The 27303-nt window shown below is 43.5% G+C and overlaps 1 protein-coding gene and 1 pseudogene across 1 annotated transcript in view; one reads left to right on the top strand and one right to left on the bottom strand.

Annotated features, from left to right (window-relative positions):
• The window catches only part of PTDSS1 (phosphatidylserine synthase 1), a 106189-nt gene that overhangs the window by 313 nt on the left and 78573 nt on the right, over positions 1 to 27303 (bottom strand). The gene's annotated exons all lie outside the window — the stretch shown is intronic.
• Positions 18318 to 18713, top strand: LOC115899735 (annotated as a pseudogene).

The following is a 27303-nucleotide window of genomic DNA, read 5'->3' as shown; positions in this document are numbered from 1 at the left end:
CATTATTTTCTTTGTTCCCTACTGTTGTTGATCCCTAGAGCAATTGCCCATAAACTTTCTGCACTTAAATCTTGGCCTGTGAGTCTGTTTCCCGAGGAACTGGGAGGGGTATTGTTGTACCAACCACTGAGCTAGAGGGCATGGAAGACTGACCGGTAATATTTTATTTATTTATTTTTTGGGGGACAGAGTTTTGTTCTTGTTGCCCAGGCTGGAGTGCAGTGGCACTATTTCGGCTTGCTTCAACCTCTGCCTCCCGGGTTCAAGCAATTCTCCTGTCTCAGCCTCCCAAGTAGCTGGGATTACAGGCATCCACTGCCACGCCCTGATAATTTTTTGTATTTTTAGTAGAGATTGGGTTTCACCATGTTGGCCAGGCTGGTCTCAAACTCCTGACCTCAGGTGATCCACCCACCTCGGCCTCCCAAAGTTCTGCGATTACAGGCGTGAGCTACTGCGCCGGGCCCTGACCAGTAACATTTAAAAATCTGGGCACAAGTTATACTTGGGACCCTACTTAAAAATAATTTGATAGAGCTGTTGGGGGTAATCCCTAGGGCATCAAGTCAGGAGTACTACGTGGATAATCACTGGCAACCAGGTCACTCAATGATCTTCCTCCAGATTCTGTTTCCTGTAAAACTTGATCCTTCTTTATCATCACCATCACTGCCATCGTCATCACCATGACATCATAATTACCTTACACTGAAAGCTCAGTGTGTTCCAAAGAGTGTGCAAAACATCTTATCTACCATCTGATGAGTCATTACAGCAGAGTAGTTAAGGGTACCAGGAGTTAGACTACCTCGTGTTGAATACCAGCTTCTCCATTTAATAGCAACATGGCTTCAGTTGGGTAAACTTTCTGAGCCTCAGCTTCCTCATCTATAAAATAGGGATGGTATTTGTTTGATAAAATAACCCTTCATGTATAATTCTTAATACAGTGCTTGGTACAGAGCAAGAATTCCATAAATGTTAGCAATTTTGTAGTCTCATTTAATGCTTATGACAGCCCTGCAAGAGGATTTATAGCTGAGTAAGCTGAGGTTCAGAGAGGGTAAGCAACTTCCCAGAATCTAACAAACAACTAAAGAGTGCCAGGGGTAAGATTGCAACCAAGTTCCTTCTGAGCATGAAGTGTTAGCCCTTAACCGTTATTCTGTCTTGTTTCACAATCGTGGGGATCCACAGGGGTGACAACAATGCCTTAAGCAGAACGCAGAAAGAAAAACTGAAAACATACACACAGAGTTAGAAAATCTCTGAAAAGGAAATGCTCGTGAGAGGGATTCCTGCTGTTTTACCTGCAGGGTGTCAGGCTTCTGAGCCCAAACCCATGTGCTGGTTTGTGGCTTCCTAAGTGGGGTAGTGGAAGTCAAAGTCTTTCTTCTTAAAAAAGATAAGCTGGGCAATAGCCCCTCAGGAAAATGTGATTACAGGTCCATGATCCTCCATCCAGAAGTTCTGAAATTCAGACAGCTCTGGAAACCAAAAGTTTTTTCATAATTCGTTTGGTGGCAAAACCTGACTTGGCCTGAATCAATGCAAGCTCATCACCGTCTTGTTGGCTTTCTTGGGATGAATTGTCATACGTTGCTGCAGAAATGCTCACGGGATGATCTGCTGAGAGGCTGGCCCAGACTCCACTGAGCTGTCGACTATGTTACCTTTCTAAACTCTGAAAAATTCTGAGTTCTAGAACACATCTGGCCCTCCAGATATTTCAGATGAGGGCTTGAGGATCTTTTTCTATTCTTTTTTTTTTTTTTTTTTTTTTGAGACAGGGTCTCGCTCTGTCATCCAGGCTGGAGTAATGAGCCATGCAGTGACATGATCACAGCTCCCTGAAGCTCAAACTCCTGGTCTCAAGTGATCCTCCCACCTCAGCCTCCTAAGTAGCTAGAACTACAGGACACCATGTCCAGTTAATTCTTTTCTTTTTTCGTGGAAACAAGTTCTCACTATGTTGCCCAGGCTGGTCTGGAACTTCTTGACCTCAAGGGATCCTTCTGCCTTTGCCTCTGAAAGTGCTGGGATTACAGGCATGAGCCACCACACCTGGCCTTTTATTATTATTTTTGACCATTTTTACCAAGCACCAGAGCCAAGTGTACAAACCCATCAGATTTTATTCAAGAGTGACCTTCATTTAAATAACCTTTATCTGAGAGTTTTTCAGAAGCTCCCTTGTTCACTGAGAAGTAAGAATAGTAAGCTCCCGGCCATCCATATCTGTCCAGCTCTAACTGAAGGTGGGCTCAGGGGTTCTTGGTGGCCACTGCCCGGTCCATTGCCTGAAATTGTGGTTTTCTTGACACTGTGTTGTAGAACATTCCTGCCTTGTGCTCATGCCCCAGAATGCTGAGCCATGTGTCTCTGTGATACAGTAGCATGTAGGTCTAAGAGGGTTGCGGTGAGAATAGGAGAGGACGTTGGGCCTGTGGCTAAAAGAGCAGAAGAGAGACAGGAATGACGCTCTTCCAGTTCCTCTCCTGAAACCTCTGAAAACAGCAATATTTTTGCTCACAGTATTTTAAATTCATAAATTCCACATCGTCTTCTCTTCCTTCTTCGCATTTAAGTGAAATAAAATACTCAATGAGATATAGGCCTGGTCATATTTAAAATTACAAGTTCAGAGTTGCAAAGGAACAGTACCTCTGAATAACTGACCTGTCTCTCAATATTTCTGCTGAGTCTATTCTAGCATTGAAAACTCTATTTAGCTACTTTGATGTGGAGCCAAATAGGTGAGCATCATTTTACCACCGTTTGTTTAACTGTAGATTGGCAAATGTCAAGTTCGAGCCTGGATATTTGGACTGTGGTGGGCAAAACGAGGTCGGCAGCCTCCCGATGGGTTTTCTGTCTGGCTGACAGCACCTTACCGACCTTCACTCAGCTCATAGAGAAGGTCGATGCCTGACTCTTAGAGAAACATCAGATGAATAAGGCTTCTGGCTGCTTTCTTCTCTTTGAGATAAATATCAGAGTTCAGCTGGTGCAGAAGATCCTCATCACAACTCCAGCTCCAGAGCTTACCCTAAGAGCAAACTCAGTGAACACTTGGAGCATCTAAAGTGAAAACAGGTCTGGCATGGTGACACATGCCTGTAACCCCAGAGCTTTGGGAGGTCAAGGCAGGTGGATCATTTGAGCCTGGGAGTATGAGAGCAGCCTGGGTGACGTGGCAAGACCCCGTCTCTACAAAAAAAAAAAAAAAAAAATTACAAAAATTAGTCAGGCATGGTGGTGTGTACCTGTAGTCCCAGATACTTGGGAGGCTGAGGCGGGAGGATCGCCTGAGCCCGGGAGGCGAGGGTTGCATTGAGCTGAGACTGTGCCACTGCACTCCAGCCTGGGTGACAAAGGAAGACCCTATCTCAAAAAATAAAATAAATAAAGTAAAGTGAAAACAAGTAAAAATATTTCTATATTTGGCCCTTTCCAAATTATTCTCATCCATTGCTTCTCATCAGTTATAATCTTTGGCCAAGTACACAGTTGAGCGATCCCGCTTCTAATACATTGGTGGGAAGCAGAGGGAAAGGAAAACAACATCAGTCTCTTTTGAATTTAATTCAATTTTACAAACAAATTGAGTACCTCTTTGGCTTGATACTAGGGATACAGGGACTAGGAATTACAGTCAAGTCAAAGGAAGAGACTGCTCACTCTCAAAACTAAGAAGTAGCAAGTAGCACAAGATGTTACAAGAACACATGGGAGAGACACTCAACTTAGCCTTGTTGGAGTGAGGATCAGGGAAGCCTTCCTGGAGGAGATGACAGCCTATACTTAATCCTGAAGACTGAATAGGAGCTTTTCAGGCAAAGAGAACGAGAAGAGGATGAAGATAGTGTATGCAGAGAACAGCTTATGCAAAGTTCCGAGGAAAGTGCATGGTTTGAATGATACAGCATGTAATTTATTTTTAAATACTTCAGCATCAACTGAGAGATGTGTGCTCTTTTCAATCAACACCCTAGGAGCGATCCACTAACATGTGAAGTACTCTGATCAGGGATACATACTCCAGAGTGTTTCATTAGCTTTGAAAGGCTCTGATCGGAAGTCCACACTCTAGAGGTAGCTTCTGCAAGAGCTTCAGCAATCTTTGTCTTCCTTCAGCACCAGAGCATTTATTCATTTGTATAATGGGTTTAGAACTAGTTTTTCGTTAATGAAATGAGTTGTTCACAAGATATATGGATGACTAAGAATACGGTAAGGGCCCTCCATGCTGGTGTGCACAGAGTGTAAGAATTTTTCAAGCTCAACAGCTTATACCTTTCATAATGTCCCACCAAGCCTAAGACTCCATCTGGTCTTATGCCACACACACATAACAGATGATTCTATGCTGTCTGGCCTGAATCTGACTAGTAGCCCATGTGAATTCTGCCACTAGAATATTTTCTCATCATGCAAGATGTGTGTCATATAGAGAACAAACATCTCATCAAGCTTAGAAAAATACTTATGTGTATTATAGTGCTTGCTTATTAGTAAGTGTTTATATATATAGCAGAATTTGGTCTGGGTCTTGCTTTCAGTGCAACCTACCCTTGGATGGGTAGCCATAGTAGAGGGGATCTGTAATCCTCATCTTGTTTTAACTAAGGCAGGCCATAGATACCTTTCAAAAAGAACCTAAGAATTATGAGAGCTAAATTGGCTGCAGTCTGTTTTCCACAGCAGGTCTCCTTGGTTTGTTTTTAACAGTGCTAGCCATCCTTTCCCGCCACTCCAGGGAGGAAGTTATCCAAGGTGGGTCAATTCAACTGGGCAGCAGGAAGGAGCAGAATCCCATGGAAAGGTGCCCAAGTTCTACCAGGGAGATAATACCAGTCCTGACAAATCTGCTGGGTAATGCAAGGACAAAAATAAGAAGACTGCTTGGTGACTGGGAGAGCTGAGAGAAAGATGGAAAGGGGTGTGAGGCCCTGGTTAGGATGAGCGGGTCAGGACTGAGGCTGTGACTAGCAGGTGACTGCCACAGCACACCTTCGTCATGATGCCAGAACACAGCATGCTAGCTTCAAGGAGCCACTCCCAGCTGGACACCAGCCAGCTACCCACGGCCAAGCTTATTACCTATTGCTCCTCCAGCACATCCCGAAATCTGCTCTGCCTCCCGTGTTTACCGTTCAGCTAATGGCATCACCCTCCACATGGGAATCACCCTGGGCACCTCCAATGTCATCTCCCCAATTTTAATCAATCACCAAGTCTAAAAACTTCTATCAACAAAATATCTCTTGACTCCATTATAACTGGCCCACAATCAACTGCCTTGGTTCTGGCCCTATCATCTCTCCTGTGGGCCATTGCCACAGCCCACACTACAAGAGCCTCCTTGCTGGTCTTCATACCTCTATCCCATGTCTCAGCTGCCTGTCTGGGTCTCCCACTCTTCCCTGGATTCAGGGTTGCTCTGGTATTCTAGTAGTGCCTCCACCCCTTGGTTTTTTGTTTTTTGCTTAAGCTGTTTTAGTTTTTAGTCCTTTGTGACCAGAGAATATTTAACTTAATTTAATATAACACAGCGCAAATCTTTAATATGATATTATTTCACTGCTAACACAGAATTTCTGGCTAATGGTAAAAGTACAGATTAAAACCCTGTAGAGACTCCACCATTGTTCCCAGTACATCAAATTCTAGGGCACAGATTGTTAGAACTGTTTTGATTGCAATGGAGTTAGAAACCTAATTAGGACTAGCTTGAGTGAAAAGGGGAAGTTGGTTGGTTCACTTAACTGAATTATAGGAAACACAACAGTTGTGCCTCAGGGACTGGAATCAAAGACTCAAATATCACTGGAATTCTTCCTCCGTGTGTTGTCGATGTTGTCTTCTCCATGCACCTGGATCATAACCTGTAGCAACTTGGGCCTCACAAATGCTAAGTTGCACCCATCTTTTTAAATTCCAATATGAAAAATCCCAGGGAGGGCCTCCTGTTGGTCTGGTTGGTATAATGGACCTCTAGTCTAAGGAATATGCCTTGGATGGGGTCACCATGACTGCCTCTATATGCCCCTGGACAGGGGCCAGATCATGATACATCATTAATATTGATGACAATGGAGCACTTCGATAACCCACCTAAGTTCTGGCCATGAAAACATAGCCAAATAATTTTCTCCCTGGTCAGCTAATCCCTAGCAATATGACATAGAAGTTAAGCCCTTAGGCTCTGGATTTAGAGGTGTGTGGGTTCAAATCCCAGCTCTCCCAACTATTAGTTGTGTGACCTTGGACAGTGTGCATAGCCCCAGTGAGCCTCAGTTTCCTGATCTGTAAAATGGGGAGGGAAGTATAATGATATTGTGTGAAAATTTAAGGAGGCAGGGCACTGAGAGCACTTAGAACACAGCCTGGCTCTTGGTGTGCGCTTGTCAGCTCTTCCTGCTCCCAGCAGTCTTGGCATGAGTGGGCAGCCTTCAGAAGGCAGCAGGGCCTCAGGCTACTGCCTGCTGCCAGCAGAATGAGATCAGGGTTAATCAGAGGAACAGACTGACCTGATTCCCAGCACTCCAGTGAAGTGACCCATCTGACACCTTGGAGAAGACAGTGCCAGGAAGAGGAGTTGCTTGGCACATGACATTCTCCATAAGGAAAGGCTCAGGGGTCTTTTCAGAGTACCTTTGTCTCCCTGCCAGAGAAGAACAACATCTGGGAGGAAGTATTTCTTCAGCTTCACGGTTATAATGCCGCCAGCCTTGCGGGTCATAGCCTGGAATCATCTCTTTATTAAATAATAATTAAGAGGCCCCGGTAAAGGGAATCTGGGTCTAATTACCTGACTCATTAAGCTACCCCGTTGAAACTGGGAGGTTGTTTTGCTCCTGTGGCCCCACTTTAAAGCAATTTTCACATTTCTGGAATCAGCAAGAGGAGTATCACTTTTGTGGGGGGCTCAAACTCAAGGTCCTGTGTTTAAGTACACACGTCACTCAAGAAGGCTTCCACCAAGCATTCAACTCAAAGGGTGAGTCCTCCCCTTTCCCATACTGCAAGATCTAAATCGGTCTTGGAACGGAGAACACAAGGAAGGGCCGAGGGACCAGCTGGGCAAGGAATCAGCTCATTAGTAGCCTCTATGGAGGTGTTGAAATTGAGCAAGTTAAAAGCATATTAGTTTAAATGAGACTTTTCACAAATGAGGGGAAGTGTTTAGGTAGGAAGCAAATGTAATCATTTTGTGACGGGGCGTAATTTGATAATTAATGGGGAAGTTGTCAGTATAATCTTGAGGGAGCCTCAAGAAATGAAGAAATCTGTCTTTATTAAGGCAAACTCAGGAGAAAAAGTTATTGGAATGCAAGCAATTCACCAGCAAGGTGCTGGTAGCAAGTTCTTACTAGATGTGTGTGTCGGGATCGTCTTTCTGCCACATCTGTATGTTTTGTCTTGATTCACCAGGCCCACTACCTCTCCTAATGGGAATGTAGAGAATAGAGAACACTGAAGGCGGTTGTGAAGCAAACCCAGGCTTCTTTCTTCTTTGCAGATGGGCTGGCCAGCGTCTGCTATGCTCAGCAGGAAGCAGGGAGAGACAAGTCTAACTGGCTCCCTGGGGGCCAGCCAGATTTTGACGCCCTAAAACCTGTGCAGCCAGGGTTCAGTTTCCCAGGGGGATGCCAGGACTACGCTTTCATGGAATGTGCGAGCCCATGGAAGAGCAAGCCCATGGAAGCATACTCCTGGTATCCCACTGGGAAAACAGGACTCCCACTTGGCCAGAACAGGAGTCCAAGAGAACAGCCCCACGAGGGTGCCTATGCACAGTGATTAAGGCACGGGCTCTGGAGCCAGAATGCCTGAGCTCAGCAATCCACTTGGCCACAGTTTCTCTTGACATTAAGTGTGCTATTCAAGGTCTCTGTGCTTCAATTTCCTGGTGCCTACCTCATAGAGCCAAGGATGGGAAGAGTAATTCTACGTAAAGGACCCACAGCAATGCCTGGTGCTGAAGGTCTGCTCAACAAGTGTCGTTAGCATTTGCTGTAACTACTAGCCATGTGTGGCATCTGAGCACTGGAAATGCGGCCAGGCTTGGTTGATATGTGCTGTAGGTGTAAAATGCACATATAATTCAGACTTTGTGCAAGAAAGAGAATATAAAATATCTCATTGGTAATTTTTATATTGATTGCATATTGAAATGATAGTATTTTTAATATTTTGAGTTAAATAAATACATGTTATCGAAATTAGTATTGCCCACTCTTATTAATTTTCCTATTATAGTAAAAAACACATAAAATTTACACTCTTAACTACTTTTTTTTTTTTTTTTTTTTTTTTTTGAGACGGAGTCTCGCTCTGTAGCCCGGGCTGGAGTGCAGTGGCCGGATCTCAGCTCACTGCAAGCTCCGCCTCCCGGGTTTACGCCATTCTCCTGCCTCAGCCTCCCGAGTAACTGGGACTACAGGCGCCCGCCACATCGCCCGGCTAGTTTTTTTTTTTTTTTTTTGTATTTTTTCAGTAGAGACGGGGTTTCACCGTGTTAGCCAGGATGGTCTCGATCTCCTGACCTCGTGATCCACCCGTCTCGGCCTCCCAAAGTGCTGGGATTACAGGCTTGAGCCACCGCGCCCGGCTCTTAACTACTTTTGAGTGTACAGTTCGGTAGTGTTAAGTGTACTCACACTGTGGTGAAACGGATCTCCAGAACTTCTTCATCTGGCAACTCTCAAACTCTATACCCATTAACAAACTCCCCATATGCCTCTCTCTTCAGCTCTGGCAACCAACCAGTTCTTGTTTCTATGAATTTATAGATTTTAGATACCTCATATAAGTGGAATCGTACAGTATTTGACTTTTTGTAACTGATTTCTTTCACTTAGCATAATGTCTGCAAGCTTCAGCCATGTCAAATCATGTGACAGGATTTACTTCCTTTTTAAGGTTGAGTAATACTCTGTCCTTTTATTTTTTTTTTATTTTTTTATTTTTTTGAGACGGAGTCTTGCTCTGTCGCCCAGGCTAGAGTGCAGTGGCTGGATCTCAGCTCACTGCAAGCTCCGCCTCCCGGGTTTACGCCATTCTCCTGCCTCAGCCTCCGGAGTAGCTGGGACTACAGGCGCCCGCCACCTCGCCCGGCTAGTTTTTTGTATTTTTAGTAGAGACGGAGTTTCACCATGTTAGCCAGGATGGTCTCGATCTCCTGACCTTGTGATCCGCCCGTCTCGGCCTCCCAAAGTGCTGGGATTACAGGCTTGAGCCACCGCGCCCGGCCTGTCCTTTTATTTTTTTAAGGTGGCTATTAGCAAATGTAAAATGTATTTGTGGTTCCTATTCTATTTCTACTGGATAGTGCTAGTTTAGAACTAGCGGTTCTCAACCCCATCAGTTCCAACCCCTCCTTATCACAATGAATTTGTAACACTGTCTTCACTCTCCTGAAATAAACTGTATAGATAAAATAACTAATATGCACACATAATTTTTTTTAAAAAAATGACCTAACTGTAAGTATAAAGAATAAATAAAAGGAAAGAAATCTATAGAGAAAAAAATATATTTTAATTTACTGTTAGATAAGAGCACTTAATACAAAATAATCAGACACTTCAATGAATATGTAAAATCACCACTAATGAGATAGGTGTCAATGCAGAGTAGTCACTCAAATTTTAGAAGTGATGTTGCCAGCAGAAACGTGATTTCCTGAAATGAAACAGTTCAGTCAAATTCCAACAAAACAAAGTACAATTTTCTCTCTATTTATGTGGTTACACTCCTACAAAAATACGTATAAATTTAAATGAAGCAAAATATATAGGTATATATGGAAACTGTAATTAGGTTCTGGGCTCAGAGACTTCAAAATAGATTTTTCACCTAAATGAATGCCCAATGAGATATCTACAAATCCAGAGGACCCCAGAGAAATTTTTCACTTTGCAGAGTTGCCCTCATCATTGCAGAACATCTTATTTCCTCGTGTCCCTGTGTATCTATCGAAGGCCTATACCATCCTTCAACCACTGGGACAATCAAAAGCATCCCCTCTACTTTCCAGTGCTCTCCCATGGAGGCAGCAGAGCCTCCACTGAGAAGCAGCGATACTGAATTGTGAGAAACACAGTGTAGTGATCCCAAAGGTTCACTGCTCAGGAGCTGCTCGGCTTTTCTGCCTGGTGGTTCCATCCATCCGCAGTTCCCACCACGGCTTTCAGTAACTCAGTGTGAGGGGAGTCCTCTGGTCCAGCACTAACCACTCTCCAGCACAGACCAGAAGCCTGGATGCTGAAGTTTCTCCAGAACTTCAGACACGACAGACTCAGCCTTTTTCCCCTTAAACCCATGCCTTTCTTTGACATCCAAGTTTCACTGTCACCAGTGTTTTCTCAGGATAAGAAACTTACTCTCCTCTCCCTCCAACCCCACCGCTGACCCTTACACAAGGCAGAATCACCAAAGCCTCTTCTCTCTTTGCTCATGGTTCCATTTCCCCTGCTTCCAGCTTCCCTGTCTCTGCTTCCAGCTTCCCTGTCTCTCCCTTGGATCTGCAGGTTTCTCAGTGGCTCCTCATCGCTCTTCCTTACTCTACTCTGCCACCGCCACTCCATCCTGTTCATCACAGCCCATGAAAACTGGGAAGCATGAGGTCAGCATTCAATTCTTTGCAATCAGGCCCAATTTTCCTTTATAGTCCTCCAGAAGTCTCCACCAAGGGCTCTTCCCTTTTATCTGAGTGAGAGGCAGCATAGCCTAGTGGACAAACGCAGGCTAGGATCAGCAAGAGCTATCCTGTGTTGACCTAGCCCTACACAGTCACATGCTGCTGAATGATGGGATATGTTCTGAGAAATGTGTCTTTAGGCAATTTTGCCATTGTGCAAAACATCACAATGTACACAAACTTAGGTGGTATAGCCTACTGCACACCCAGGCCATGTGGAATGGCCTATGGCTCCTAGGCTAAAAACCTGTACAGCATGTTATCATACTGAATACTCTAGGCAACTAGAACACAATGGTGTTTGTGTATCTAAGCACACCTACACATAGAAAAGGCACAGTAAAATTATGGGATAAAAATGTTTTAATGGTACATCTGTGTAGAGCAGCTCCAAGATTATTCTTAGGCGACTACCATTGTATATACGGTCTGTCATTGACTGAAATATGGGTTTCTTTTTTTCTTTTCCTTTTTTAAGAGATAGGTTCTTGCCCTGTCACCAAGGCTGGAGTGGAGTGGTATGATCACAGCTCACTGCAGCCTTGAACTCCTGGTCTCATGCCATCTTCCCACCACAGCCTCCCCAGGTAGCTGGGACTATTAGGCGTGAGCCACCATGCCTGGCTAATTCTTTTCTCTGTAGCAATGAGGTCTTGCTATATTGCCCAGGCTGGTCTCAGACTCCTGGGGCCTCAAGTGATCCTCCTGCCTCAGCCTCCCAAAGCTCTGCAGTTACAGGCATGAGCCACTGCGCCCACCCTGAAACATAAGTTCCTAACCAAACTTCACTCCTAATTAGCTGCCTCTGGGTAAATGAGTTAGCCTCTATGTACCTCCTTCTTCCTCTGTAAAACAGGCTTCACCATATGTGCTTTGTGGTGCTGTTATAGATAATTAAGAATGTGCTTGTAAGACGCCAAGGACTAGGCTGGCATGTAGGAGAAACAGCCACTGCTGTATTCCTAGACCAAGTTTTCTCTTCTTCAGCATTGTTCCTTCTCTCTACACACTGAGCCAAATATTTGCACTAATTTCACGTCATCTCAGTTAGATAGATACCCCATAACAGACCATAAGGGGACCTGAAACCTCATTTCACTAGACATGGACTGAGACCAAGAAATATGTGTTTACTAGAAAACAAAGACAGCACTTTTGGTGGGCTGTAAAGTTCCCGAGGGCCATGAGAAGTAGTAACTGACGGGCACTGAGCCGGCAGGTAACTGACTGTACAGCTCTGGTTTTGCTGGGTGGGGTGGATGTGTTTGGGAACTGTAGAGGCAATAGAGACTGTCCACCCTGGCCCTTCAGTCCTGCATGCCCTCTGCACTCAGCCTCAGTCTCTCTAGCAGGTGAAATTCAAGCAAAGATTTTTAACACATCAATTTGAAGGAGTGTCCGATGCATGCCAGCCCTGGGTGCCTAGTGTCTTCTCCTGGATGTGGCTGCATCAATGCTCAGGCTGTCATTCACAACTCCAGGGCCCACCTGCTCTGGGAAGCTTTTCCCATTCTGTCACTCCCTGGCCATCCTTCCCTTCTTAGAAGTCCTGAACACTTACCAAGAGCACATCTGGTGATTTTCTCAGTTGGGATTTTGTATCTCAGTGAAACAAATGATGAATCTCTCAGGGGCAAGAACAGCATCTTGCACCTCTTCCCATCCCCTATAACCCCAGGTCACAGCTATACTAGGAGACAGGCAATGAAATGTGACATGAGTGAAGGATAGAGACAAATGTTCGCAAATTCAGGAAGAAATTTCAGAGTGTGGGGGATGAAAGAAGTTAACTATGGGATCACTTTCTCTGAGTTAGCCTGGGCGTGGTCTTGCTTAGAGGACAGGTGAGGTGGTCCAGCCAATGGTTTCATGGCACTTCTCTCATCAGTGGGCTCTGTTCTTTCCATCACACATGCTGGACTCTCGGAAGGGTGCATCTCCCTCTGTGCAGATTTTGCCATGAATTACCAGATAGAGATCAATATTAGGTGTGGTCTCTGCCGACTAAAAGTTGAAGACCGTCTCAGAGTGCCTTGAGGAGGTGGACTTGATATCCTAATAGTGCCTACCATCCGTTGAAGGGGGAATTATTTTGGCACAAAAAATTCAAGTATCCAAGTGGAGGCCACTCCCCCCACCCTGCAAAAAAAAAAAAGACTTGAAAAGAAAAAGAGCTCATTCCCAAAGTTGTTTCTTCCGAATATAGAACCTACTTGAAACAAAGTTTAACCTTTCTGGGGTTCAAGTTCATTTATTCTTTGCATATACAACTTCAGCAGCTTCTTTATTTCTAAGAACAAAGGCTTGTAAAAAGGAAAAAAGTCTCTATGGTCTCCTTGGACATCAAATAGTTCTTCAGAGGAAACACTTTGATGAGTTAAGTGTAAATGAGTAAGAAACATACGGATTAGATTTCTCATATAATACACACGGATTTAAGAATTAAGAGGGAAAATCTTTTTGGAAAATGTGGTTTGGATTTGGATTCTGCCTACTCCACAAGCACTGATTAAGTTTAAAAAAATATGGATTTTCCTTGTGTCTTGCTCTCCATCTTCAGCCTCAGGAACTAGCACTCATTCTTTCTCAAGAGTGATGTTGGATAACCAAAGGCCAAGGAGGACTTCTAAACAGGGCACACACAGATGACTAATGTTCAAAAACCAAATAGGTTTTTGCAACAGACTCTCTTCCCAGTAGATTGGGTTTTAAAGCACATTTTAGAAACACCTCTCTATTGGCTACTATGGCTCACTAATCATGAGTAAGCCCCAGCCCTGTGTTTTGGTGAGATAAATACACCACCCTCTGGTAACCAGATTCTGTGGTTGGTAATCCCATTGCAGGAGGCCTCTTGCTAGCCTTGAGAAGATGATTTTACCAGCTGTGGCCTTGATGTGACATTATGCATGTGCCACAAGTTGAATCCAATTGAGAATATTTTCTTTGAGTCAGCACATGCTTTCATACAGTGTCGATCAGAGATTAAATGGGGTTAGAGAGGTGAAAGCAGTTGACACAGTACGTGGTACATGGCAGGTGCTCACTGCATGGTGATTCTATCTAAAAAAATTTGAAAATTGACTTTTGTTACCTCTGAGGATCAGAACTGCTCATCTTGCACAGTTTTACTAAGGAGGGTGCTGACTGCAAGAACCAGGCACCCTGCTTCCTGGCACTGACCACACTGGGCAAACATGTCTCTGTCCAGGAAATTGGAAATCAGGTGAGAGATTCTACTTAATGGGCACTGCAGCTGGCTGGAATATAGAGTAAGCCATAGAATGTAGAGTAAGCCACTTTCCTCCTTGGACAGAGAGAGAGCCAGTAGAGAAAGCCCAACTCAGACAGGAAGAAGGATGAAGCAGAAGCACAGAGAAAACAGAAATGAGAGGCCAAATCCTCCTCCTCCAAATCCGCACCAGGTCTCCTCAGTGCTGCTGCTACATATGGGTCTTCTTTAAAAAGCTGCTTTATCAAGACGTAATTCATATACTATGCAATTTACCCATATAAAGTGCACAATTCCACACCATATGCAAAAATCAACTCACAATGGATTAAAGACTTAAAGGTAAAACCTGAAGCAATAAAACTCTTAGAGGAAAACAGGGAAATAACTTCTAGCCATTGGACTTGGCAAGGATTTCTTGGATATGACACAAAAAACACAGGTAACAAAAACAAAGAGAGAAAAGTGGGATTATATCCCACTAAAAAGCTTCTGTATAATAGAGGAAACATCAATAAGTGAAAAAGCAAACTACAGAATGCAAGGAAGTATTTGCAAATCATTTATCTGATAAGAAGTTAATATACAAAATATATAAAGAACTCACATAACTCAATAGCAAAAAAAAAAAAACCCTATTTAAAAATGGGTAAAAGACTTGAATAGATATTTCATGAGAGAAGACATACAAATGAACAACAGGTATATGAAAAGGTGCTCAACATCACTAATCATCAGGGAAACACAAATCAAACTCATGAGCTAGCCCCTCACATCTGTTAGAATGGCTATTATCAAAAAAGTCCCCAAAGATATCAGTGTGTGAGTGTAAAGGTGAGGGTGTGAAGAAAAGGGAACCTTTGTACACTGATGGTGGAAATGTAAATTGGTGCAAATACTATGGAAAACAGTATGGGAGTTCCTCGAAAAGTTAAAAATAGAGTTACTGTATGATCCAGCAATCTCACTTCTGAGTATACATCCAAAGGAGTTGATTGAAGTCAGGATTCTGAAGAGACATCTGTACTCTCATAATCACTGTAACATTACTCACATTAGCCAAGATATGGAATCAACCTAAGTGTCCATTAATGGATGAATGGATTAAAAAATGTGGTACATACATACAGTAGAATATTATTCAGACTTTAAAAAAGAGGGAAATTCTCCATTTGCAACGACATAGAAGAACCTGGAGGAAGTTATGCTAAATGAAATGAGCCAGATACAGAAGGACAAAGGGTGCACAATCCCGCTTTTATGACAACTCTATAATAGCCAAACTCATAGAATCAGAGAGTAGTATAGTGGTTATCAGTGGCTAGGTGGGGAAGAATGGGGAGGTATTGTTCAAAGGGTACAAGGTTTCTGATATGCAAGATGCATAAATCTGGAGATCTACTGTACAACATAGAGCCGACAGTTACCATACTGTATTGTATACTTAAAACTTTGCTGAGAAGGTAGATCTTATATTAAGTACTCTTGCCACAAAAGAAACAAATTTAGTTATAATAAATAAATATATAAAGGAGGTAGAAGGCAACTTTTGGAGGTGATGGATGAGTTTATGGCTTTGATTGTGGTGATGGTTTCATGAGTGTATGCTTATCCCCATTAAATATGTACAACTTTTTGTATATCAGTCATACTTCAATACAGTGGTTTAAAAAATAAGGTATACAATTCAATGGTTTTTAGCATATTCACAGATGTGTGTAACCATCACCACAGTCAATTTTAGAACATTTTTATCAGTTCAGAAAGGAACTCTTGTACTTTTTAGCTATCACTCCACCTCCATTGCCCCATCCCTGTAGTCCTAGTCAACCACTAATCTACATTTTTTTTTTTTTTTTGAGTTAGGGTCTTGCTCTGTCACACAGGCAGGAGTGTAGGAGGGCAATCATGACTCACTGCAACCTCAATCTCCTAGGCTCAAGCCATCCTCCTGCCTCAGTCTCCCCAGTGGCTGAGACCTCAGGTGCATGCCACTATGCCAGGTTAATTTTTTGTTGTTGTTAATTTTTTTTTTTTAGAGACAGGGTCTTGCCATGTTGCCCAGGCTGGTGGTGAACTTCTGAGCTCAAGCAATCTTCCTGCCTCCGTCTCCCATTAGTGCTGCCCACCACTAATCCACTTACTGTCTCTACAGGATTTCCTCTTCTGGAGTTTCATATGAATGCCCATCATATAACATGTGGCCTTTGGGACTGACTTCTTTCATGTGTCATAGTGTTTTTAAGTTTCATCCACATTGTGGCATGTCAGTACCTTATTCCTTTTTATGGACAAACAGTATTCAATTGTATGGATATACTACCATTTGTGTATATTTGTTTACCTATTCATTAATTGATGGACACTTGGGTTGCCTCCACCTTTTGGCTGCTGTGAGTAATGCCACTGAGGTTAACAATAATGAGCCGTGAGGATGTTATGATGAGAAAGATAAGTTAGTCACACAAAAAAGATAAAGTATGATTCTACTTATACGAGGTATCTAAAGTGGTTAAATTCATAGAAACAGAAAATAGAATGACAGTTGCTGGGAATGAGGAGGGGTGGCAAGTGGGGAGTTGTTTAATGGGGAAGAGCTTAGTTTCACAAGTTTTTGTTTTGTTTTTGTTTGTTTGTTTGTTTTTTGAGCTGGAGTCTCACTCTGTCACCAAGGCTGGAGTGCAGTGGCATCGTGTCGGCTCGCTGCAACCTCCGTCTCTTGGGTTCAAGCAATTCTCCTGCCTCAGCCTCCTGACTAGCTGAGATTACAGGCACCCACCACCACCCCTGGATAGTTTTTAAAAATATTTTTAGTAGAGATGGGGTTTCACCACGTTGGCTGGGCTGGTCTTGAACTACTGACCTCAGGTGATCCACCCACCTCGGCCTCTCAAAGTGCTGGGATTACAGGTGTGAGCCACCGTTCCCAGCCTAGTTTCACAAGTTCTGAAGCTCTGTTGCACAACAATATAATATATTTAACACTACTGAACTGTATACATAAAAATGATTAAGACAGTAAAATTTACGTTACGTGTTTTTTACCACAATTACAAAATTTATAAAGCATCTGTGCTTTATTCTCCCCTCCTTTCTTGTCGACTATTTTGCAGTTCAGGCCATGGTCCATGCTGGGCTAGGCCTAACCAAGATCAGGACCTATCTGGAGGGGCTCACGGGGCCCCCGAGGGGATGCTCATTTGAACACTTCCCCTGTTCTGCAGAGCACAACAAGAGGGTGAGGGCAGGGCCAGTTCTCCAGTGGCCACAGCTGGAGGTCCACTCGGTAGCCAGCCGGGGCATACTGCACGCCAGGTACTTCCCATGAGGATGCTTCAGACCAGCTGGGGCTTTGGCATAGATTTTCTGGCTAGGCTAAAGTCATGCCCACTTCAGTCTCTCCATTTTTGCTCATGTCCAGTTGATTCCTCTTTGTGCCAATCACATATGCTGCTAGGAAGGGGAGAATAGACTTAAGTAGGCTTTGGGGTATAACCAAGAACACTGTTTAGGAGAAAATATTTTGAAACAAGTAGGTGTGGGAAGAACCAATTTGTTCCTAAGCCTCTTACTGTGTAGTCAGAAAACCCCTATATAAGTATTAAATAGATTTACTTTCACTGTGGTAGCAACTACAAAAATAATTCTATCTGCCATCCATTGTATACTTACTATTTTTCCAAGGACTTAAAACAATTCTATTTCATTTCATCTGATAAAGCTAATATTACTACTCCATTTCACAGATGAGGACATGGAGGCCCAGGGAGAAACTTGCCCAAGAAGTAGAGCCAAGATTTGAATACATGCCTGTATGAGTCCAAAGGAGTCCTGCATGAGTTCAAATATATGCCTGTATGAGTCATTATGAGTAATGACTCATAGTCGTTACTCTACACAGACCTCTCTTATTAGTCTATCAACATTTATGAAGTGCCCACTGTGGACAAGCTCCTGAACTAGGCTGTAATGGGAACACCAATAGAGGAGAGAGAAAAACCCATACATGGGGAATGGCAAACGAACAATTTTAAGTAAGTACGTATAAGTATCACTGTACTATGTATGAATGGGAAGGGTGAATATATAAGTTGACTATATACAGAAGAGAACAATAAACAGTCTAGCTGTATCTTTGAATCATAGGATTTTAGAGTTGAAAGGGATCGATCCGAGCCCCTGGGGCAGGCTAGGGGAAGCTGCTGGCTGCCGCTTTCGTGGTTTTCTCCCGGTGTCCAGCAGAAATGGCGGCGGCGCAAAGTATGGCTGGGCCAACCCAGGGTCCCCCAGGACCCTCGGCTCTGCGCGACAAGCGGCCCGCGCTCGCCAAGGCCGAGGGGCAGGAGTGAACGTGGTCCCCGTGGGTCTGCGGCCCTGATAGGCTAGCCAATTGTACAGAATTTAAATCATCTCTCAGATGTGTACAGTAGAACTCAAGAAGACAGACTACCAAGAGTCATCTGAAGTCGTGATTGGGTCACTAATAATAGCAGGACAAAGTTAGAGATCGCTACTCAAGCATAAGCCCCAGTCTTCATAAGACTGCAGAGAGGATGTTTGATATGCAGCCTTGGGCTGAGTATGTTGTGGAATGGGCTGCAAAGGATCCATATGGCTTCCTCACAACGGTTATTTTGGCCCTTACTCCACTGTTCCTAGCAAGCGCTGTACTTGGAAATTGGCCAAGATGATTGAGGCCAGGGAGAAGGAGCAAAAGAAGAAACAAAATGCCAAGAAAACATTGCAAAAGCTAAACAACTGAAAAAGGATTGAAGGACTGAACAGGCTCTGCAACCACAGGAAAATCATTTGGAAAATTATGCAGCTTTGGAAGAACCCATTAAAGTTTCTTCTTTGGATTTCTTGATAGTATTATTTAGTAAATGAAATCTGACCAAATGGAAGAATCATGTTTATTCTGACCTCAATACTATAGTAACTTTTAGGCTTGGGTGTAGAAGTTTATAGGTTTCTATTGACAGTTATTATAAATTATCATTCGCTGTGGTACAAATTCTTTATAACTGACTTAGTCATTTGCCACTTAGCAGTTTATGTACTGAAATAAAAACATCCTGTGGGAAAAGTGACTTTAGATTATGAACTCAATTCAAATGAACTCTGTTTAAAATGGAGTCCTATTTTGGAGAAAGGAAATTAAGAATGTAAAAGTTAGAACTGTATTGTTTGAGGTAAAAAGTGTGCTTTGGCTTAAAAGAGATACAATGTATTAATTATGTCTTTTATTATTATTGCTTATTTCTTAGAATCATTTCTGACTTTCTCAAAACAAAGTAATATTAATCAATGAGTACTTCTATTTGCTGCATTTTTCTTATAGCCTTTGAGACAGCTGGTAATTATCAAGTCATTTTGCATTTTTTAAAACAATTTTATAAAGAATTCTCTTATCTTGATTATGTAGAATACCACCTACTGGATAGAACAATTTTTGTACTCACAAACACTGCCATTTTCTTAGAGATGGCTTGCTGAGAGGAGTAACACTATGGTTTAAAGCTTGCAGTAAAAATGCCAAACACTGTAGTACTTTGGAACTGGTTTATTCTTGTACTAAGCAGAACTGTAAAATAGTTAAAACGTCTTATCAAGTAATTCGCCGATTATATAGACACCACTTTTGTTTTTTATTTCATTCTTTGTTTTAACTCATGTGGTAGTAATATTTAATACTTTCTGATCCAATAGTTTCAAAGTAAAACTTTAAATTTCACATTTCTTTTAAAGAACTCGTAAAGCGTAACAGTGATGTCATACTTCATAAGTGGTAAAGAAAGTTGTAAAATTGGGAAACACGTTGTTGGGCATATACTAGTAATTGGGTGAAAAGGATAAATTATCTCAAAATGAGAGTGTGCTGTAATTGGAAGGAAGCAGCTAAAGGATGTTTCTTTCAGTTAAGTAGTATAACTGGAAGGTTTTACTATTAAAAGTGGCTTTTACAAAAAAAGAAAAGAAAAGAAAAGAAAAGAAAAGAAAGGGATCTGGGGGGTCATCTAATCCCACCTCTCACCCCAAACAGAGATCTCTTCTACAAGTATCTGTGGAAGTTCCAGTGTCAACTTAAAGGCAGTGAGCCAGTTCTTTTGTTTTCCAGGTTTTTGGTTATTATAAAGTTCCTGCTTTTCATCATCAAATCTGTCTCCCTTTGGGGAATTCTCCTATTGGTCCCAATTTTCCCCACGAATCTATAGCAAATAGTCACCCTTCTGATCGCCGTGACTGCCGTTCTTCACATGGATAAAGGGAAGACAAGCGTGTGTTGACCACTTACTCTGCTCCAAACACATTCCAATAGTCCCACTCAATAGGGATGACAGTTTCTCATCTAAGGACTCTGAAGAGTCATTAGAGACATTAAGAGTCATTAGAGATATTAAGAAACTTGTCTAAGGTCACACAGTTGGAAGTACTGGAGCAGAGATTTGAACACAAGCTCACCGCTTTTCTACTACACTACACTGCCTCTCAAAAGCAGCCATCATCACCATGCCTCTCATCTTCTCTTATAGACCGTCTAGACCTGGTTTCTCCAGACTTTCCTTTTCAGGGGACAAGTTCTTTAGACCTCTCCTGATGTTGGTTATTCTCTGAATAGGCTCCGGTTTGTCAATGTCCCTCTCGAAATGCACTGTAAGACCAGAGTTCAATACCCACTGTGGCCAGACCATCCTGCCTGGCTTGCCTGCCCTGCATGCCATTTGCATGCCCAGGATGGCTTCACTGACTTAAGAAGCATAGTAGACCTGTCACACGTTTGGGTTGGGCTGATCCTGATGTAGCTGCAACCTGGGTTTTTTTCATATGAGCTAGTTTCAAGTCACATTTCATCCATCCTTTACTTAAACCATTGCTTCTAATAAGCTTCATTGGGATCCCGTTGGATTCACTTATTGGTTTTGAGAGAGTATTTCAATTTGTTATACAGCATATTAGCTGCTTCTCTGTCTTTAGACTATCTGAACATTTTAAAAGTTGGTCTTCAATGTTGTGATACAAGTCACTGATAAGAATGTTGAACATGCCAGGACCAAGAGCAGAGCCTTGAGACATCCACTGGAGACCTCCAACAGGGTGGCAATTCATTGATTAATTAACGCTCTTTCAGTACAGTTGTCTACGCAGCTGTGATTCCAGTGAGCTATTTTTAACTCCACATTTCATTTCTCTACCTCCTCACAGTTTATGTAATAGAAAACTTTGCAAAACACCTGCTGGAATTAATCCAAAACATCCTTTTTTCCAAGTGTGTTCTGTAGAATGCTTGACCAGTGAGATGGTATTAAATAGGTTTTTTGGTGCAGGACTTCTCAGAACCTCTAATGTGCTAATGTGTCCTGTGAATCTTCAAGAGAAACTAAAATAGCACACTGCGTTTCCCAAAATGGAGGTGGGTCCTTTATTTTATTTTATTTTTGCTTAGGTGGGATATATACTCTGCTATTTGCTCATTTGTAGTATTCCCTTGATCTCCCAATCTGATAACTGTGTGTAAAAGCAATACAACATTAGCTCTGCATGGCTTGTTCTTAGTGAACCTCTGCTAATGCCCAGTGATCAATGCTTGCTTCTATAAAGATGGTCACAGACCACCCTTTAATAATCTGCTCCAGAATTTTACTGTGGATTAAGACCAAGCTTGTTGACCTGCAGTTTTCAAAATCTATTTTTTCTCTTCTCTCTCCTGATACAATACTTTCTGGTTTCTCAGGGGTTAACCCACCACAACTATGAACTTCAGCACCATATTTACTGCAACAGAAGCATATTTACTGCACCTGACATGGTCAGCTGCTATTGTGGGCTTCAATTCTCTTCCATCCGTGTCTGCACTGCCTTTTCTAGTTTGAATGGGATTCTCTTGATGGAGAACATATAAACGAAATCTAAACAACTCAGGTTCATAGTCAAGGCAGATTCCTGACTGATGCTCCCTCAGATTTTCATGTTACTCACAAAAGGAGGTAAATGCCGTGGGGGTAACAAGCTAGCCTGTGTGTCTTGCTACAGAACTGTTCTGATTGAGAATTAAAGGGTGAAGATGAGCTTCCTAGTGGCAGGGTAGGGGAAAGGGTGTGATGAAAAAGACCCTGATGAATATTCAAGCAATGGAAACAGTCCGGAATGGTTGGGGACAGAGATGAGGGGAGAAAGTGACTAGGGGCATGAGGGAGGGCTAGAGCGTGGCTTATGAGCCCTGATAAAGGGAAAATAGAAATCAGAGAAGGAACTGCAGCAGTGAGAGAGACACAATCAGATTGGATTCGATTCCTAAGGAGTGAACACCCATTCTTTTGTCTCCTACTCTTGTTCTATACGTGGAGTTTGTAAGCTGTGCCCATTTTCTTTTAAATAATAGTCCTTTACTTTTTCTAAACACCTCAAATCACCCCAGGGTTGGCCACTCCTGATACTCTACTTTTGCGGGGTTTTTTGCCACTCTTGATAAGCATCCTTGGCTGGGTGCATCCTATCTTTGTATATACATGCCCTTTAAAGTTCTGAACTGTTAGTCAGTGACAGAAGGCTTCAGAGAGTGGAGCTGGCTTCTGAAGATGAGAAATGTGGTGTCATGGAAGAGAAGAAGAAGTTTGGTAGAAAGGACACATTCCCTAAGTGTATGAAGCCCCAAAGCCGCACAAGCAACATGTGGTTCATCTTTAGTGGCTCATGGGTGGACGTGGTGTACAAGGGCAAGAAGCTAGGAGTAGGAATCTGAAGGTGGCCTGAACCCTGGCTCTGCTATTACCAGCCGTGTGGCCCTGGCCAAGTCATTGCACTACTCTGGGCCTCAGTGTCTTGACCTATGCAATGTAAGGGGTTCAACCAAGGCTTGACCCTGAGTCCCTCCTTCAAACTTCTTCGTTGCTCCTTGTCTCCCCTGTCTGCTTGTGTATGTGTCAGCATGTGATAGCTATCTCATGCAGGGTGTTCTGCCATCCAGGCCACAGCCTCCTTCTTGAACTGTTTGCCAGTCAGAAGTTGGACTGCAGATACAGCATCTGGGAGCAACTGTCCTTGGATAGGAAAGAAGGTGAAAATGTGCTATTCTGTTTTATTTCCCCAGTCATCTTTTACTGTAGCCCAGACTCTGGCTTCCATTAGCAGAAGAGATCAGTAGGTGGATTATGGGATTGTAATCTTACAGAACGACGAGTCCACCTCTCCCTGTGGCCACGTGAATGATTCACGTTTGGCTCAGTTAACACTAGGGAGAAGTCAGATTAACACAGTCACTTGCTTGGAAATGGAGGTTGTTGCACATGGGGCTGGCTTTCTTGAGAGAACACATTTTCAAAAAACACAAATATGTTTTGTTCAGGGATAAAATGTTCTCAGTGGTCCATCATTGCCTGTCTGGAAAGCTTGCAGTAAGCGGATGCAGGAGGGAAGGTCATTTAATAGTTCCCCAACCTAAACTCACCACGACAGGATAGAGTTAGGAGGATGAAAGATAATTAGTTCAGTTTGGGGAGAACCACCAATGGAAGTGCCTTTTCTTTAGGACTCTTTTTGATCAGAGCAGTAACTAAGCCTCAGAAGACACAGAAGGAAGAACATCTTCCCTAGATGCAGAGCAGATGCAGCCCCTGGCAGCCTAGACCCTGGGGCTCAGCAAAGCTCCGGAAAATCCCCCACAAACATTGCAGTCCCATCTGAAAACCAGAGGGGCGGTGGATTCCATCAGGAAGGAAGCAGCTCTCGTATGGAACTGTCAGATGCATTGAAGTGGGTCCAGCCAGCTCCTTATGGGGAAAGAGCCATAAAACTGGAACTTGGGGACCTGCTGCAGCAGAACTATTTGTTTTGCTTTTGTGGCCCAGCGAAGCACCCACTTGCAATACTCTCCATTAGCAAGTTGTTCCGGAGAGGTGACAAATCTCCAGAGGCCAACGGTTCCACCTCTTTCCTTTTGAGGTAGCCCTTATGGGAATCTCCTAGATGGATTAGGTTGATTCTGGCTGGATACCAAGCCCACAAAGGGATTCCTCATGAATAAAGGGGCTGCCTGGCTGGAAAACTGGGCTCCTCATGGGGCAAGGGCTGGGTCTGGAGTAGACTGTGTTGGAGGTTTGAACTTCCAACCTCCCTGGCACTGCCTTGTGCTTTGGGAGTGACTTCCAGGCACGGTGACACCCAGCCGCCCAAGCGGAAGCACTATCACTGTGGGGTGGAAATGGAAAGCAGTATCACGCCAGAGGGGACAACAGTTCACTGCCCTGGGTTGAGCTTGTGGAGCAGAGTGCCTACCGCATAGTGCCCCCAAGTTGGTGGGACCGCCCCGTTCTTCAACCCCAGTGTGTGGAATAAATACCTATGTTAAGAGAATTTGTGCCAGGCGCGGTGGCTCATGCGTGTAATCCCAGCACTTTGGGAGGCCGAGGCGGGCGGATCACGAGGTCAGAGTCCGAGACCAGCCTGATCAACATGGTGAAACCCTGTCTCTACTAAAAATACACAAATTAGCCAGGCGTGGTGGTGCACGCCTGTAATACCAGCTTCTCAGGAGGCTGAGGCAGGAGACTCGCTTGAACCCGAAAGGCAGAGGTTGCAGCGAGCCGAGATCGCACCATTGCACTCTAGCCTGGGCGACAGAGTAAGACTCCATCTCGGAAAAAAAAAAAGAAAAGAGAATTTGGGTGGGGTGGGAGAAGGCAGGGACATGCTGCACTTCCAGCTGGTAATGGCATCTCAAGATTTGAGCTGTTAATTGGAAAAATATGAGATGTGGCTTACTTGAACTCCAAGCAGGTGAAGTGAGTTATCCTGGTTATAGTAGAGGTGGATTCACTGTGAAGTTAATGAAGCTATGCTCTTGAGTCCCCTCCCTTCCTTTGCATGGGCGTCTTCCAATATCCTGGGAATTAGCCTAGCAATGGGGACACATGGCATTCATTTTTGTGAAATTTCAAGAGTAAGAGCTTTTGATATTATTTTTATTAAAGAACCTCTAGAATTGTGAACCCCAAATGGAGAACCCCACAAAAGCTGAAGTTTGAGTTATACCCATGAACTGACATCCAACGGAGAAAATCATAGCCTTCTTTGGGATCGGGCAAGATCAAAGCAGGTACTGGGGGAGGAGAGTGGATGCCTTGGCACCTGTCCCAGCTCAAGTACTAATGATCAGAAACTGGTCCTCAGTCATTACCTCCAAAGAAGGAAGGTTCTAAGAAACTTGGAAATAAGGTATTTTCTGATTAGCATGCCAACGCAGGGGTTATCAATTTCTACAATTGGTGGAGCTCTTACAAGAAAAAAGTAAGCAATGCCAGGTGCAGGCCCTCAGACACAGCTGAATGTGCCAGCTAAAGAAGTGGAGGTGGCAGGGCCCTACCGCCACATGGAGGCTGAGGGGCACATGGGCCAGAGAACCTTTACAGCATTTCTACAGAATCAGAGGGAACCGGAACAACCCACACCGGAAGTGTCACCTCCAGGGAGGGTTAGTTTGTGCCCTCTGTCCTGCAATCTCACTCTGAGAGCATTTACTGAACACCTGCTGCGTGCCAGGTGCTGGGGATGAACACCCAAGGAGCCTGGAGTCTAGTTGAGATCCGCAACAGGACCGGTATCAAAGAGGTGAATAAGAGCACAGGAGAGCACTTCCAAGTGCATCGGGGATAAGGGGAGTTTCACAGAAATAGAGTGCGGAGTGTTTGCACTGAGACTTGAAGCATGAGTGGAGCTTGCCAGGCAGAATGCCAGGGGCAGGCATTCCAGGCAGGAGCCCGGGAGTGTGGTGCACTTGGAGGGCTGTACGGAGGCCCAGTAGTTCCACAGTGCTAAGCATAAGGGAGAAGCATGGAGATATGGGGATCAGCAGGAGCTGATGCTGGACACATAGCTGGGTGGGATCCTGGTGCTCCCTTGAGATGCCAAGGAGTATGGGCTTTATCCTGAATCCCTCTCATTTGGCATCAAGCCCCACTGCTTCTCTCTGTAAGGTCTCTCTGGTTTGTTTCTTCCTCTCCATCCAAAGGCTGCCCTAGTTCAGGTCCTCACCAGCTCCTACCTAGTTTATCACAATTGCCTCTTAATGTTTCCCTGCCTCTAAAGAGGCAGCGTAACAGTGATAACAGCACATATTTACTGAACAGTCATGACGGGCTGGACACTGTTGTATGTGCTTGTAAAAGATGCATTTGGAATTTCTTCTTAACAACCCTGTGAGGTAGGTATTATCATTCCCAGTTCCCAGAGGAGGCAACGGAGGCACAGTGATGAAATAACTTGCCCAAAGTTAAACAGCTTGTTAGTGGCAGGGGCAGCATTTGAACCAGAAAAATCTAGTGTGTGAGCTAGAGTTCTTACACTATCACATCTCAGGTAAAGGATCAAGATCTGCATTCTAGAAGATTACCTGAGTCACTTAGCTTCTTCAAACCTCTCGTTTCTCTATCTGTAAAATGGGGCAACATCAGTGAAGATCTCGTGAGGAATAAATCAGAAAATCCATGAAAGGCACGAAGGAAGGGGCATAGCACAGCCTAAGGAAGCGTTAGCTTTGATAGAAACGATTTTGCCAAGGAGGGTAAAAACATCACATGCCAGTCACATTAGCAACTCAACAGCACAAAGGTGATGTCACTATCCTAGAGTCCTAGTGAAAATAAGATATTAAATATCTTATTAAATATTAAACAATTTATTTGGAAAACCTCAATATTCCTTTTCCCTCTCCCAATTGGAGCAGCTGGACATTAAATAATTTTTTTAAACAAGATACAACCATTTGCAATATTTAAAAATCAAGGGCTAAAACAGTACAAATGAAAAAGGTTGAGGCAGTGGATCTCACACAAGATGTAGACCCTTGTTTCTGTCCTTGGGCCAACTCTTTCATACCCATTTTGGGTGAGATTTCATGAAGCTGGCCGGCTCTGAAGCAGAGCGCCAGAAGTTGTGTTTACACCATTGTTCCAAACCTAAAAGGCAATTCTGCTGCTCGCAGCAATGTCGCCTGAAAAACCCATGACAATACAAGATAATTTACACGCCAACAATCACATTTTGGAGCATCCATTACTCTAGAACTCTGATTCTGTCATTTCCCTTTGTAAGTTTTCCTTACAAAACTGACTTCAAATACACGGCTGATGCATCCACTTTTTTATCACTTCCATTTCATAATCTATTAACATAACAGTCAATCACGTGAAAGTGAAAACTGATCACAAGATAGCAGAGACTTCCTGTTGACTGATGTGAGTGCTCATTCAGAGGGTGTTTGGTGACTCTTTCATCTGCCCTGCTCTTTCCACATTCCAGTGTGTCATCGAGTGTCCTCCAGCTGATGGGTATGCATTTAACAACACTGTCTGCACAAGAAGGCACCATC

This window comes from Rhinopithecus roxellana, chromosome 9 (assembly GCF_007565055.1).
Source record: "Rhinopithecus roxellana isolate Shanxi Qingling chromosome 9, ASM756505v1, whole genome shotgun sequence".
NCBI classification, from domain to species: Eukaryota; Metazoa; Chordata; class Mammalia; order Primates; family Cercopithecidae; genus Rhinopithecus; species Rhinopithecus roxellana.
The sequence above is the reverse complement of the archived record's forward strand: the minus strand, read 5'-3'. Positions and strand labels throughout refer to the sequence as shown.